The sequence below is a fragment of the Emys orbicularis genome, chromosome 4, assembly GCF_028017835.1.
Source record: "Emys orbicularis isolate rEmyOrb1 chromosome 4, rEmyOrb1.hap1, whole genome shotgun sequence".
NCBI classification, from domain to species: Eukaryota; Metazoa; Chordata; order Testudines; family Emydidae; genus Emys; species Emys orbicularis.
The window spans coordinates 48,107,713-48,123,331 of record NC_088686.1 but is presented as its reverse complement, the minus strand read 5'-3'; the positions used below and the strand labels follow the sequence as shown (position 1 = coordinate 48,123,331).

At 44.3% G+C, this 15,619-nt stretch overlaps 1 protein-coding gene across 1 annotated transcript in view; it reads left to right on the top strand.

Annotated features, from left to right (window-relative positions):
* PRORP (protein only RNase P catalytic subunit) overlaps positions 1-15,619 on the top strand; it is an 87,176-nt gene that overhangs the window by 32,684 nt on the left and 38,873 nt on the right. The window lies entirely within an intron of this gene.

Here is a 15,619-nt window from a genome sequence, read left to right as displayed (position 1 = left end):
AGTGTTCCTTGCAGGGGGGTGGCCAGCTGGAAGTTTCACTGCAGTATTGTGAGTTTACCCTGATGTGTGTCACTCGGCACTGGTCCTTAAAATTAGAGAAAATGTTTAGAAAATTGGGAATAAATACTGAGAGATACTGATCACCCTGAACTCCTGTTTAAGTTGAAGGAAGCTGAGGGCATGTAGCACCTCACAGGTCATGCCCTGTGAGGGCCTGGGGAAAGAGAAAAAAATAAATATTTTTCTGAAGCCTACACAGTAAGAGGCAGGCAGAGTTACCCCTTTCAGATAGTCCCTGGCTTTGGGAATGAAGCTAGGTAGAGTTACTGAGGGTTTGTCTAAACTAACACTTAGTTTGCAGCAAGCTGTGTGGACCCTCCTGACATCCACTAAAGTTCTCTACTACTGCACTTTGATCTATCCCACTTTGAAACAGGAGAAGATCAAAGGGCACTAGGGCACTAGCGTGCAGCAGCAGGGTGCACATGAACATTTAGGGCATAGCAGGCTAGTGTGGGGGTAGATCTATACCTTAGCTTGCTGCAAACTAAGTGTTCATGTAGATAAACCCTAAGAAAACTACCAGGCCCAAGAGTATTTATAAATATGCATTCCTATTACTTCATCTCATTATTTCAGGTGCCAGGTGAAGCTGAAAAGTATTGTGTAGCACTATGGGAACAGTATATTTATTTTTAAAAATAAAGGGAAAATGGTCACAGTTGTCTCTGCTGTTGGAGAAATTCAATCAGAGAACTTCCCATTTCCCCCACCCCACCACATACTGTTGGGAAGTCCATTCTCTGAGTTTCCCGACATTCAGAGGCAATGTCAGGCAATTTGACATGGCCACTCTGTAAATCTCTTCTCTAAAATCAGAAAACCCAGTTGGGGCACTTCACATATGGCCTCCACCCTCTTAGGGTATGTCTGCACTGCACAATAAGCGTGGGTCTGTGAGACCTGCGTTTGTAGACTTGGTGTTTCCAAGCCTGGGCTTCAGTGTCCACACTTCATTATAAACCTGGGTTTACAATTGCTGGACCCAGGTCTTGTGGCCATGCTAATGCGTCCATACTGCATTACACAGACCTTCTGACTCAGGTCTGCGGCTTGATCTGCAGCCACACTGCAAAATGACAGGGCTGGGATCCAACTCACAGTGGAACTTGGGCTCTGACCCATCTCCATAGCAGTGTCCTAGGATTCGGGTCCTGAGTGCTTGCGGACCTGAGTCAGGCTGATTTGTTGTGGCAGAAGGATTTGTTGTGGGCTCAAACCTGATTTAGAGCCCAGGCTTAGAATGCAGTGTAGACACACCTTAGAACAGGGGTGGGCAAACTTTTTGGGCCGAGGGGCAGGGGTGAGGAAATTGTATGCAAGGCCGGGGCAGGGGGTTGGGATGTGGGAGAGAGTGCAGGGTGTGTGTGGGGGTGCGGTGTGCAGGAAGGGGCTCAGGGCAAGGGATTGGGGCAGAGGAGGGGTATGGGGTGTATGAGGGGGCTGAGGGCAGGGGGTTGGGGTGCGAAGTGCAGGAGGGGGCTGAGGGCAGGGTCGGGGTGCAGGAGAGTTGCGGGATGTACGAGGGGGCTCAGGGCAGGGAGTTGGGGTGCAGGAGGGATGTGCGGTGCAGGCAGGGGGCTTAGGGCAGGGAGTTGGGGGGCGGGGTGCAGGAAGAGTTCGGGCTCTGGGGTGGCAGCAGCACGCACCGGGGCCAGGGCAGGCTCCCTGCCTGCCTGCCTGCCCTGGCCCTGGCCCCGCGCCGCTCCAGGAAGCGCTGCGGCCCCTGGGGGAGGCGGGGCAGAGGGCTCTGCATGTGCTGCCCTTGCTGCGCCTCCAGGTACCTCCCCTGAAGCTCTCATTGGCCAATGGGAGCTGCGAGGGGTGGTGCCTGGAGGCAAGGGCCCCGGGGGCCGCAGGGATGTTGGACCGGCCACTGCTGAGAGTGGCACGGGGCCCGCGGCGCCACGGGGGGCAATCCCGCAGGCCGGATCCAAAGCCCCGAGGGGCCGGATCTGGCCTGTGGGCCGTAGTTTGCCCACCCCTGCCTTAGAATATGTCTTCACCACTGCGTTTGAAATCGATGGCAGTAATCTCAGCGCCTGGGTCTAGAGACTCTGGCTCAGAGGATTTGTGCTATTTTGCTAAAAACAGTAGATGTTGCAGCTCAGGCTCTGAAACCCACCCCATCCCTGGGCTTTAGAACCCAAGCTCCAGCCCGAGGCCAAACATCTACACAGCTGGTTTTAATGCCTCAGTGCAAGCCCAAGTCTGTAGACCCATGCTCTGAGACTCACTGCTGTGGGTTTTCAAACTAGAGCGTCTCTTGCTGACAAAGCGCTGTCCACACCGGCGCTTTTCGTTGGTAAAATTTTTGTTGGTCAGGGGTGTGTTTTACCAACAAAGATGTAGTGTAGACATAACCTAAGTGTCCAGCAGTCCTATAGTCAGCCTATATTTCTGCCTGAAACCCACCATGATTAAGTTGCTGATGTATTTATCAGTCTCTCTGTTGTTCATTGACCTTAGCCTTTGTGTATGACGATAGGAAGCTATAGAACAGGAATTCCCAGGCAGCCCCTTCAGGGCGGAAGTTACATTATATTGTATCTTTTGTACGTCAGTTTGGAGTTGAGTAAAGCAGAGGGGAGTTGCCTTGATGAATCATTGTTGAATAATCTCTGTTCCTATAGCAACACTTCATTGTTACTTGCAATAGATGACAAAGAGGTCTTCCAAATCTGGTCTGTAAAATCAGATATCAAATAAAGGATCAGCTGAACTGGATGACTATCACTCTTGCTACTTTAGATCAGTTTTGATTAGTTAGAAACTGAAGGACATTTTTTTTTTTTTTTTTTACTTTTCTTGGGCAGCTAGATTAATTCAAGCAGGTAGAGGCATAGTACTTCTACCCTGAGAACAGATGTGTTGGACCTCCAGATACGAAGCCTTGTTTTTAGTGAGCTGTGTTTCATCTTCATAAGTGGTTTGTAAGTGGCATCCCTTACTATTGAGCAGTATTATTAAAAATCTGGGAGGCAGTCCACAAGAGCATATCCCTTTCACAAAACGGTCTGCAGAATGAAAAAGCTGAAGTATCCCTGTTTCACACAGGGTGCAAGATTATTCTGTCTAGTAAGACATTTTACTTGATTCAAATTGGGAATACTTTCCTTAGAGCCACCATGGAGATAAAATGTACAGAATCCTATGAACAATCACTTAGGATTTCTTCACTTAGGATTTAGGCAAGATTTCTTCAGTTATCTGAAGAGCAGGCAACATATTGGTTCACACTTCTGTGACTTGTCTTTGGTGTTTTGGTTGTTCGGTGGTAGAAATGGAAAAAGAAATAAAAGAGCTGGAAGCAAAACCAGTTATTTGTTTCTGGCAACATTTCAAGAAAAAAAGAAACTGTAGGGCAGAATTTAAGATGACATGGGACTCGGAGTCCAAATTGCGATTTGTCAGTCAAATTATGAAATGAGAATTTTTACACAAAGAGATAATTAACAAAAGGCTCAGCCTAATGACATGGTTAGTCATTGTGGTTAACCCCAGTTTGACAACATTTGTTCTTTCACGCCAGGCGGTTCTCTGTTTGGGATGTTAACATGGAGAAGGCACTCTTATACATAGATGATGGAATCAATCTTAATTGGGGTTATTTAATATGCAGACAGCTTTTAAACAAACTCCTGTTAAAATCAAATAAAGCCCTCTACTGTTCTAAATCCAAGTCTGTTCAGAAACTAAATATTATATAATGTCTGGAATGAGAGAATTATTTATCTAGCTCCCATATGGATTTGGAAGGAAGAACACTGACCAAACCAAACTGAGATCTGTTTGCCATGAATATGGTCCTATTGAGAATGTATTAGCCTGAGACCATACAATAATAATATAAAAACACAAAAAAATCATTTCTCAGATATGGATTCTGAAAAATTAAATTGTAAAAGCCAATTAATCACCATTAATAGACCAATCCAAATGAGTTCCTACTCTGTATACTGATTATGAAAAATGATTATTCTTTCCAACATCAGTTTCATATACTTGGACCAGATGCAAGTCTGATCACTTCTGTACTTTTAACAGATTCCCTTAAATCCACTTAAATACATTTTACCACCATATATAGGAACCTAAAGGTTGATGTAACTTAAACACCAAAGAGCCAAAAGACTGAATTTTAAATTAGCGTGGCGTCTATTTGAATGTATACCTCCTTCCTTACTAGTGTCTAAATTACACCAGCTTAGGTTCCATTACACAGTGTTAGAAAGGGTACAAGTAAGTTTAAGGGAGTGTGCTAGAGCACTGGCTCTCAACCTTTCTAGACTGCGGTACCCCTTTCTGGAGTCTGATTTGTCTTGCGTACCCCCCAGGTTTCACCTCACTTAAAAACTACTTGCTTACAAAATCAGACATAAAAATACAAAAGTGTCACTGCACACTGTTCATGAAAAATTGCTTACTTTTTCATTTTTACCATATAATTATAAAATAAATCAATTGGAATATAGAGCAGTATGGAACAAGTCATTGTATGAAATTTTAGTTTGTACTGACTTTGCTAGTGCTTTTTATGTAGCCTGTTGTAAAACTAGGTATGTGTACCCCTGGTTGAGAACCACTGAGCTAGAGTAAGGGAGCTAGTCTTATTTACACATCACCTCTGCATATGGGTCGTTGTCTCCAATATGCTGCTATGATGATAAATTTCCAGTACCATTAACATTTATATATCTTATATCCTCTGGGATCTAAAGTAATTACAATGTACAAAACTTCACAATATATGTAAACAAAGCCCTCCGACTCATATGCCCCTCCTTTTGTTCGTTCCTACCTCTGGCTGGATCTTTGGATAGCTGTGACACAATATGGTGCCTCATGATTAGGGGAGGTATGGTCCACTAGATAGGATATTCGACTGGAACACTGGAGATCTGGGTTTTGTTCCTGTCTCAGTAACTAAACTACTGTCTGATCATGAGCAACTCACTTTATCCTCCTTCCCATTGTGTCTCTTGTTTATTTAGAGCCTCAGCTTCTTGCAACAGGGACTATATTTTTCTATGTGTTTATATAGCACCTACCACGTTGTCTCTGATCTCATTTGGGGACTCCAGGTGTACTGTAATTCAAATAAATAATGGGGCATCATAGTGAAGAAGAAAAGGGACAGCCACATGTTTGTGGGAGCTTTTTCATCTAAAAAACAAAACAAAATCAAAATAGTGCACATCCAAAGTTGTGAAGGGAGAAGGGGATATTGATTATACTGCTATATACACCTGGCACAGAGATTTAGTTTCTGTAGTAGATTCAATATTTCAGAGATGGTGCAGGAGCTGAGAGAAACAGCTGATTCTTTAACATTGTTTTTCATGTTATGCACCTGATACGTGTTCTCCTAAATGGTCAGAGTAAATTGTTGCTAGTTTTCTCCCAGTGAGGAACCAAAATGACAACATAGAAATGGAACCTACTTTTCTCATTATGTCATGCAACTGGCTCCTGAAAACCATGCTGAAATGTCGCGCTCACGGCTAATCTAATTAGCATAAGCATCTGGCAAATTTTGCATATTTTTCATTGAGTTAGTGTCTTACAGAATAAAAGTTGTAATGGAGTTAATCTTTTTCCCTTTTAGTTAAAATATAAGGAGGCAATTACAGTAGTGGGTTTTAATTGACATTGAAATTGAATTAGTAGTACCTCAGTATGGCCACAAGAAGGTAGTATAAGTTCTTGTATGTGCTGCAATAGTAATTCAGTATCAGTGTATTTAGAAAGAAATGAAAGCCTTCTTCACAGGGTGTGTTGTGACTTTGCAGTAGGTCAGGTTAAAACGGAAATAGATCTCTCACCCATAGGGAGCTGGGGGTTTTGTTTTTTCTTAATCCAATTTAAACATAGTGTGAAATGGTACAAAATGTGAAATTATTCGGTGTTTAGGAATTACAGGATTGAGCTTTATATACAAATTTACAATCAGCAAATCATAGTAAAATTCTTACCATACGTGCTAGGAACTTTAGATGGTTCTGCTGCTAGGTATCAGGCAAAGAACAATATTAGCAACATAATAAAAAGGCTATAGCTATTTATGTCAATGTTTTGCCTCCTGAGACTTTCAGGAAACCCCGCCACAAGTTAATTCTGGCTCAGTAAACATTAACTTGTATGGATTTACCCTCTATAATATATATGGAACAAACTTCCTGAAGAAGGGGGAGGGGGAGCAGTTCCTTGGGGTAGCATGCAGCAGGTAAGACCTGAGCAACATGGCTCAAACAGAAGCAGAGAAGCTGAGAGGGCAGTCTGGAAGTACAGGTCATCCTTGCAGATGGGCCTTGCCTCTGCTGGCTCTCCTCATATCCGTGGGATTGTATTCATATTCTACAGTGACAACTTTTGTGTGGCCACAAACCTCTCTATGGTGTCATGCCTAATACCAGGTTTAAAGCAAGATAATTTCTGCCAGGCCTTTGTGATAGGTTTTCTTGGTACCTGTAGTGGATCATTTGTTTGGTCAGGAGGCCTAGTGGCCTTGGTCTTTGACTCCAGTCTCTCTTTCAGCCCACTGTGTCCTGGACTCCTTGCCTGTAACCCTTTGTACAGTCTGCCTTGGGGCTCACAGTATGGGAATCTATGGTGCGTAGGGGAATCCAAGACCTCCTGCTTTACCAGGTCTTGGCCTAGGGCCCTGAAGGTGTAACAGCGTGGGGTGTCCAGAGGCTGGTCCACCTCCTGTGTACCTTCCTCTGGACCACTTCCTATCAATGCCTCTATTTGGGGTGTGACTGCAGTTGAGTTAAAGTCCTTTGCTTCAAACCCTGCAGTCTAGGGGTTAATGGGGGCGACGCTCTGGTGCTACTGTGCAGGGTTCTCTCCCCCTCTCTGGTAATGTCAAAGAGGTGTGGGAGAAGACTCACAGCCAGATCTCAGCGGGGGCTGCTTCTCCTTCCATTGCCTAGCAGTACTCCTCCAGTAAATGGCTTCTCTCTTCCCAGGCTTCTGGAGCCTTCTTTATACTGATCCTTTCTCCAGGAGTATGCTTGGCAGTGGTGATGGCCAGAGCTTTCCTGATCCAGTACTGCTCCAGCCCTTCTCCTGCCTCAGCCTTAGTGTGAGATCTGTAAACCCCATCACAGTACTCTTTGTATTTACTTCTTAAACTGCTACACGGTATTGTTTGGATGATCTTAGTGCATTATTATGTTTTTATGTCCTCACTTCTAGTTTTGTTTTATTTTGTAGCCATTATATTACACCTTTGGCTTGCATTTTGCCACACTGTAGAGCATGAACTACAATAGATTAATTGTTATTTGTATCACTGTAGCGCCTCAGAGCCCTAGTATCAGGTGTGACAGATCTTGAACCTAGGCCCTCAGGGTTGTCAAGCAAGAGCCTTACCCTCTATTGTCATGCTGCAAGGTCAGATGTGGGAACTGCAGCTAATACTCCACCACCAGAGGCTACACCTGCTGACTCAGCAGGATCAGATGCCTTGCGGCAGACTTCTGATTGGACTCCACTGGGTATAAGACTTCCTATTCCTAGCCCACACCTTGTCTCAGCTGCCCAGATCCCTAAGACCAAGTCCCTGCCTCCTCTCCTGGTTCCTACTCCTAATCCCTGGATCCTGCTGCTTCGCCTTGCTCCCTGTTCCCACTGCCATGCCTCATCCCTGCTCCTGTTACCATGCCTTGTTCCTGATTCCTTGCCCTGCTACAAGTTGCTGTTTCTGGTTTGACCCTTGGTACGACTTCTCACTCCGGCTCTGGATTAATCCTTAGCGTGACTTCTGACCCTGACCTTGGTCTTGACCCTTGGCATGACTTCTAACTCCGGCTTGACCCTTGGTGTGACTTCTGACTGCGACTCCAACTTCACTCCTCGCTCCAACCACTATGGAAAATTGCCTCCATTATGGAGTAGTGGACCAAGACCCTATTGTGCTAGGTGCTGAAAAGACACAGAACAAAAAGACAGTCCTTGCCCCAAAGAGATTGCAATCTAAGTAGACTTCCTCTTATCCAAAATCCCCCATTGTGTGAAATTAGATTATCCCTAGTACAGTAACTCCTCACTTAACGTCCTCTCGCTTATTTTTCAGGAACATAACTACAACGTTAAGTGAGGAGTTACTGTACATCACTTACATTTAAAAGAGGGACTGGGGGAAGCTCGCTTTTCTCTGAATTCCTCTGCATCTGAAAAAAATTCCCTGTCCTCTGTTCCATTTGGATAAATATTCTTCTATAAATGTTTTCCTGAAAAACCACATTTTCAAATCATTTTGAATTTGTTTAATCTTTGGCTTCATATGTGGTGACCCTGCCCTGTGTCATCTTCAAACCTACCTATCTGTGAAGAATTCCCTGTTCCAGGTCATTTATGTACAAGATTAATTTGATGCTAACCCTTGCAAGCCTCTATTTGCTTTCCTTTTTCACCCAGAAGTAGCTGCAACTGTCACTCCCTTCTGGTTTACTGTTCATCAGTCAATTCTTTATTGATTTCAGTAGTTCTGACTATTCCATTTGGACACACACATCATGTTATAGGGTGGTTGAGTATGTAAAGTCATGAAGATTACATGAACATAATATACTGTGTCTTTTTCAGCCAATTTTGTGATGTATTTACTGAAGTTTATTGACTGTTTATTAATTTTACCAAAACATGTATAGTATTTTCAAATGTTGCATCATCCTGTTCTTAATCAATATTTCCTAAAAACTGGACTTACAGGTCTGTAGTTGTTTATAATGATGCTGACTTGCCAATGACATAAATCAGGAAAACGCATTAGTCATCTTTTGTGACTATCCTCATTATGGTGTCAGGTGCTCATTTATGTAGCTGCATGTTTCTGTTACATTCTAAGGAACAATACTGGATTGGCAACAGCATGTCTCTTATCTCTAGTATAATTTTGACTTTGTTTCCCTCTCCAGCTTTAATTCTAGCTTTGACGTGGACTCTCTGGCCTTGGCCAAGTTACTTAAACTTTCTGTGTCTGATAAACTGTTGTAAGAAGACAAATGCCAGTAGACTTCCATTGACTTCAGGGGAGTTGCTCCTGATTTACATGGTGTAAGTGACAGAAGAATTGGGTCCTTAGTCTGCTTCTCTGTCTATAAAATGGTGATACTGCAATAGTACCATTTTTACCACCAAGGAGTACGGTGTGAGATTTAATTAGTTATTCTTTATAACATGCTCTGAAGATGAGAAGTGCTGCCTAAGTTCTTATCATTATAATTGCTGTTTATTTGACTAGAACTTGTGATTTAACTCCAGTATAATATGTAAATGTAAAGGTGAGGCTATGCAGTGTGTTGGAGAAGACGTATTCCATGAGCTCCAGTTCCAATAATAGCTTTGTTTGTCCTGTTGTAAGTTTTTTTCCCCCCCCATATAAAAAAACCCCTATATAACTATAAACTGGCTCCAAATTGGGATCATTTGAATAATGGAATAGAATACAAAAAGCATGCTTCAGACCTCAATCACCCATTGAGTGGCGCACACAATCCTATAACTTGTAACACAACCTGCAGCTTTATTTTATACTACAGATTAATTTCTGTACATCAAATCTTTGAAACTGAATGGATAAAATCAATCCGTGGATTGATGCTCTGCTAGCATTAGGAATTTCCACTCTATGGGTGTGATACTTTCCCCAGTGAAATCAATGGAAAAACTTCCATTGGCTCATTGGAGGTTAGATTGCACATACAGTGCAGATCTACTCAGAAAAGTGACTATAAAAATGGTGGTTCTTTGAATGATCGTACCCATATGTATTCCACACATGGGCACGTATGCACACCATGTTCCTGAGTCCGGAAGTTTTTGCAGGCAGTGTCTATTGACCCACATGTGTGCCATAGCTCTCCTCATGCTCCAAATGAGGGCATAAAGTGTGGTGCAGGCTGATTCCTCTCCAGTTCCTTTTTACCGCTGCACAGTCTGAGCTGAATCTTCAGTGTCTTCAGCTCCTTCCTATTGCATCATTTCAGTAAATATATTGTATATAGTTGTTTTAATAGTTATCTAATCTAATCTAATATAGTTAGTTCCCCCCTGCCTCAAGAAGACTGGGATTATGCCCAGGGTTCTGGGGTTCAAAAACAGTGTTTACTGCCCTTGCTCCTTTTCTGTGAGTGACGAACATCAGTGCTGCCTCTACTGGCTGGGTGAGCTCACATCTCTGTAAAGGGCAGCATCTGCTGCTCCTTTCCCCCCAGAACTTGTGAGGGTCAAGAACTGAGCCTTAGGAAACATCTGATGGAGAAGGCAATAAGACCCCAATCAGATCTGAGCTGGGGACCCCCTTCTATATATTAGTCTCATCAAGCAGACAGCTCCTCTCCAAGCACAAGCTCAGGAACAGAGGCTAAGACTTCTATGCTTAAGGAGAAGGCTTCCCATGAGAGTAAGGGACAATCTCATAGGCATAGGGACAAACCATCCTTGTCAAAGACTGCCCCAAAAGAAAAGATCCCTCTTTGACCCCTTCAAAGTCAGGAGAGCATTTATCGGTTCCAATGGTTAAGGCTCAAGATAAACAGCCTGTGGGGCTCCTGTTCACATCTAGAGCCAGTGGCGTGCCTATAGCAACATGGCTCGGATGGATCCAACTTCCACTGTGACCAGGGAAGCTCCGGTTCTGATAGCTCCACCAATGGTCTCACCCCACACTCCAGGACTGTTGGAGAATTATATCTCCCTGGAGGGCATCTTTGCTGTCCCCTATCATCATTCACCCCTACTATCGGAATTGTCTCTATTCCAGGACATCGTTACTCCAAAGAATGAGAATATCTCAAGGATGCAGTTATTCTCCCATCCTATCTGCCAGCGCTGGTGTGCAGCAATCAGTACTGTCAATTCTGCCGGTAGTCCAGGATTCGGCTTTCTCTTCCAATGACTTGGAAGCTCCACATGAGTCTTTGTGTCACTAGGTAGAGGCGGCCCTGGACAGAAGCCCTAGAAGATCAAGGTTCCGGCCTTCCACCAGACGTGATTGGCCAAGGGACAGATGGTACTCTATGCCAAAGGGTCCTCCCAACTGGTTGATCCATCCTAATGGCACTATTGGGGGCTGTGGGAGCTGTATCCCAGACACTTGGGAATGGTATATGAGCCCTGGTTACCATCTGCAGCCAAACCCAACTGACCCCATCAGAGTATTTGGAGGAAGAAGGCAAGCTGGATCCATTGGTTCTGGGAGTAATTTTATCATAGTCTCTAGATGAAGTGGTTACTCCATCTTCTCCATCTCCACCTGATGACTTCAGGCAATAGGACTGTGGAGACCTGCATCCCTTTACTGATGCTACATCATTCCTTTCCTCAGATTTTTGGAGACCACCTTCCCCAATTTGCCGACAATGGGAGGTCCCTGACTACCAACAAATGGGTAATCTCATGGTGGCAATCTCATTGAGTTTCTGGCAACTCCTACTCACAAATTCCCTTCCCAGTTCCTTTTCAGGGACTACTCTCAAGAGGAAATTCTCTGACAGGAAGTGGACTCACTTCTCCTGGAAGCCATAGAAAGGGTTCCACCTCAACACCAAGGGAAAGGGTTGTACTTCCCTTACTTCTTGATCCCCAAAAAGAGTGAAGGATGAAGGCCGATTCTTGACCTATGATGACTGACCATATTCGTCCGAAAGCTAAAATTTCGTGTGATCTCCTGGGCATCAATAATTTCCTACCTAGGGGAGGGCATGCGGTTTGTGGTTTTTGACATGAAAGGTGCATAATTTCACATAGACATTCACCCACCCCATAGAAAGTTCAAGTTTCTCTTCGATCATGACCTTTACCAATTCAGAATCCTCCCCTTTTGACTGGCCACTGCACCCAGTCTACAAAGGTTTTTTCAGTGGTGGCAGCTTGTATGAGAAGGGAGGGATTTACCATCTTCCCATGCCTCAATGATTGGTTTCTGACCGGTAGTTCCTACAAAGAAGTCAAATGGGCAACCCAGTTTCTGCCCAGTCTACTGCCTTCCCTATGTGAATGCGTCAACATGAGAAATTCCCATTGACCTCCCACAAGGTCCATAAACTTCATAGGGGTGATGGACTCATCCATAGCAAAGGCTCGAGAGATTTCAGGCCATAGGTGCTCTCATACACCAAGTTGCTATCAGATCCCAGACTTCAATCAGAACATACTTTTCCCTCCTCGGCCACGTGGCCTCATGCACACACATAATGCCATTTGCCAGGCTTTCCCTTTGTTGTCTGAAAACCTGGCTTCTCTCTGTGTACTCATCAGAGAGAGACAACATCAAAGACAAAGTGACAGTTCAATCCAAGGTTTTGCACTCTTGTCTGGTGTACAAAGCTGGAGAAAGTTCAGGTGGGGATCCCTTTCCTTACACCGACTCCAGAGGCAGCTATCGTTTCTGATGCCTCCCTCTTAGGTTGGGGTGCTCATATGGGCAATCATGCGGCACAGGGCATCTAGACCACTCAGGAGTCCAGAATGCATATCAGCTTACTAGAACTCGGGGCAGTCTGTTGAACCTGCAATGCCTTCGTCCCACTCATGTGGTCCTGACACATTCAAGTAATGTCAGACAACGTGGCAACCATATTCCATATAAACAAGCAGGGGGGAACGAGGTCCCTCCCTCTTTGTATAGAGACAGTCAACCTCTGGAATTGGTGCATCAGCCATCACATAATGCTTTCAGCAGCATATTTACCAGGGTGCAGAATTCCCTAGCAGACAGTCCCAGCAAACATTTTCCCATGAACCACGAATGGGAGATTCATGATTCGGTTCTTGATGAGGTCTTTATCTAGTAGGGAATGCCGTCCTGGGATCTTTATGCCTGTCAGGCAAACAAGAAACATCTTCTATTCTGCTCCAGAGCAGCAAGAGCTTGATGAGAGACCCCCTTCTGGTATCATGGTAGGATTACCTGAGAGATGCCTTTCCTCCCATTCCTTTAATACTACAGCTTTTATGCAAACTCCATCAAGACAGTGCTTGAGTCATTCTTATTGCAGTCAACTGGCTGAGACATTTCTGAAGCTCTCAGCTCAGCCACCCATAAACATCCTGTTGTTAATGCTGCGGAATGTTGCTAGTGCTGCAGTGTTATTCCTATTTGTGCTGCTGGTTTTTGGAGAATTCAGCACCAGCCTAAAGTGCAGCAGACCTTGATGTTACTTAAAGAAACACTACAGGCTCAGTTCAGTAGCAAAGGCACCCAGTCAGGTTTATTGTCCACAAAGCACTGTACTAGTTCCCTGGCTCAGTGGTTACAGGTGCACCACTAACACGTGTATGCCCACGACAAGGTAATGGCTCAATCAACATAACATAATGCTTGTTAGAGGGCTTTCCCTTCACCCTCTCCCCTGGTTCTTGTCACATAGAAAGCAGAAGACCAGAAGTCCGAAGTGCAGACAGTGCAATGTTTATTGGGGTTAGTTTCCAAGCAAGCATATTCCGAAGCCCTTCACACCAGTCGGGCTTATCTCTATATGCCAGTAGAATCTGTTCCCCAGTGTTCCGTTCGGAGCTCTGATGCCTCAGAGCATTTACTGTGTCCCCCTTCTCAGCTCTGATGCCGCAGAGCGTTTACCCCATGTCCCCCTTCCTAGCTCTGACGCCACAGAGTCTTGCTTGTGTCCCTGTTCCCGTTCCCCCCCACCTTAGCAAACATGATTCCAATTTCCCTTCCCCCCACTTCCTGTTTGACCCCAGTTTGTATAGTAATATTCTCAGCTATACCTTATCCAATCATTTTACTGAAATTTAACTTACCAATCCTAACATATTGTAACATAATTCTCTAACCAATTATATCCCACTACCCTAATTAACTTACACCTCGCAAAATTAATTATACACCAGGCAGATTAACAATTAGAGAACCAGACAGAGATTAACAATAGAAAAGTGTGGGCCCTAAAGATAAAACAATATAGAAATGAGGGTTTCACAACCACAATTAGGGTGACCAGACAGCAAGTGTGAAAAATCGGGACGGGGGTGGGGGGTAATAGGAGCCTATATAAGAAAAAGACCCCAAAATCGGGACTGTCCCTATAAAATCGGGATATCTGGTCACCCTAACCACAATCTTGGATAAATGATTTCTTGCCAGACAGGATGCTGTCAAACTAAGTTTTCTTTAATGATCTTAAGATCTGTTTCTGTATCTGGTGGTGATGGGCACTATCAGGACAGGATCATGCCCTGTCCTGGGGGGAGGGATAGCTCAGTGGTTTGAGCATTGGCCTGCTAAACCCAGGGTTGTGAGTTCAATCCTTAAGGGGGCCACTTAGGGATCTGGGGCAAAATCAGTACTTGGTCCTGCTAGTGAAGGCAGGGGGCTGGACTTGATGACCTTTCAAGGTCCCTTCCAGTTCTAGGAGATGGGATATCTCCATTAATTTTTTTTTTTTTTTTTTTATCATCTTCCTAACAGCCCAATATTACCTTATTTCAATGTGACTGGTTTGGAATGTGAGGATGTGACCATACCTTCCTCGCTTGTGGCTGCCCCTGCTGCTTAGCCAAAGACCTTAGTCTAAGAAAGAACAAGGCCTCAAACTATCCTAGTGAGAGAAGGCCCGAACACAGGCGGACGGATTTTGATTCTTTGTTTTTATACCTCTAGAACTAGCTAAGCGATAAAAAAAATACACCTAAGTTCTTAAAGTATAGGCCTTTATAGGCAGGCCTGAATATCTATATTCTAACAATGCTGTCCCCTGGGCCAGTACAAAGAAGCCCTCCTTCCATCCTCCTTTTATACATTGATACAAACAACTTACGTATTCCATTCCATATGTTAACTATCCTCCCTGTACCTGTTAGTTTGAACAAAACATCCTTGTCCATTATCCTATCATTCCATCCTTATCTTATGAAGGGTCTGTGTGTCCCTGTACCATCTGTCAGAAATTTGTTTACATAGTTACTTGAGAAAGCTTGTGTGTTCCTGTACCATCCTCTCAGGCCAGAAATGTGCTTACTTGGTTAGCTAATACCTAGTGCTGTTATTCTAACAACACCTATTTTGGTTTACTTCTAGCCAGGACTACATCTTCCCTTGGATCATGTAGTCTGACATCCTCTATGTCACAGGCCATTAATTTCACCTGAATACCCCTATATTGAGCCCAGTAACTTTAGTCAGATTAAAACATTTCAGTCCTCAGGAAACTAAGCTGTTGTGTGCCACAGGGAGAGAACAGGTGAGATGGAGGTGCCACCAATGCCTGAGGCCCCTGCAATGGGAGGGAATTGAGTAGGTGAAATATACCCAGATGATTCTAGCAGGTAATCCATGCCCCATGCTACAGAGGAAGTCAGACCACTCCCCAAGGACCCTACCAGTGTGACCTGGGAGAGAATTCCTTCCTGGCCCCAAAACTGGTGATCATTTTGACCCTGAACATCTGAGTAAAATACATCAGCCCGGCATCTAGAAAGAGGGTTCTCTGTACCACCTCTGAGCATTAGTCCACCCTGTCTGGTGTCCCATCTCCAGCTGTGTCCAGTCTCTGATGCTTCAGAGAAAGGTGACAAAACAAAAACAGAAAAC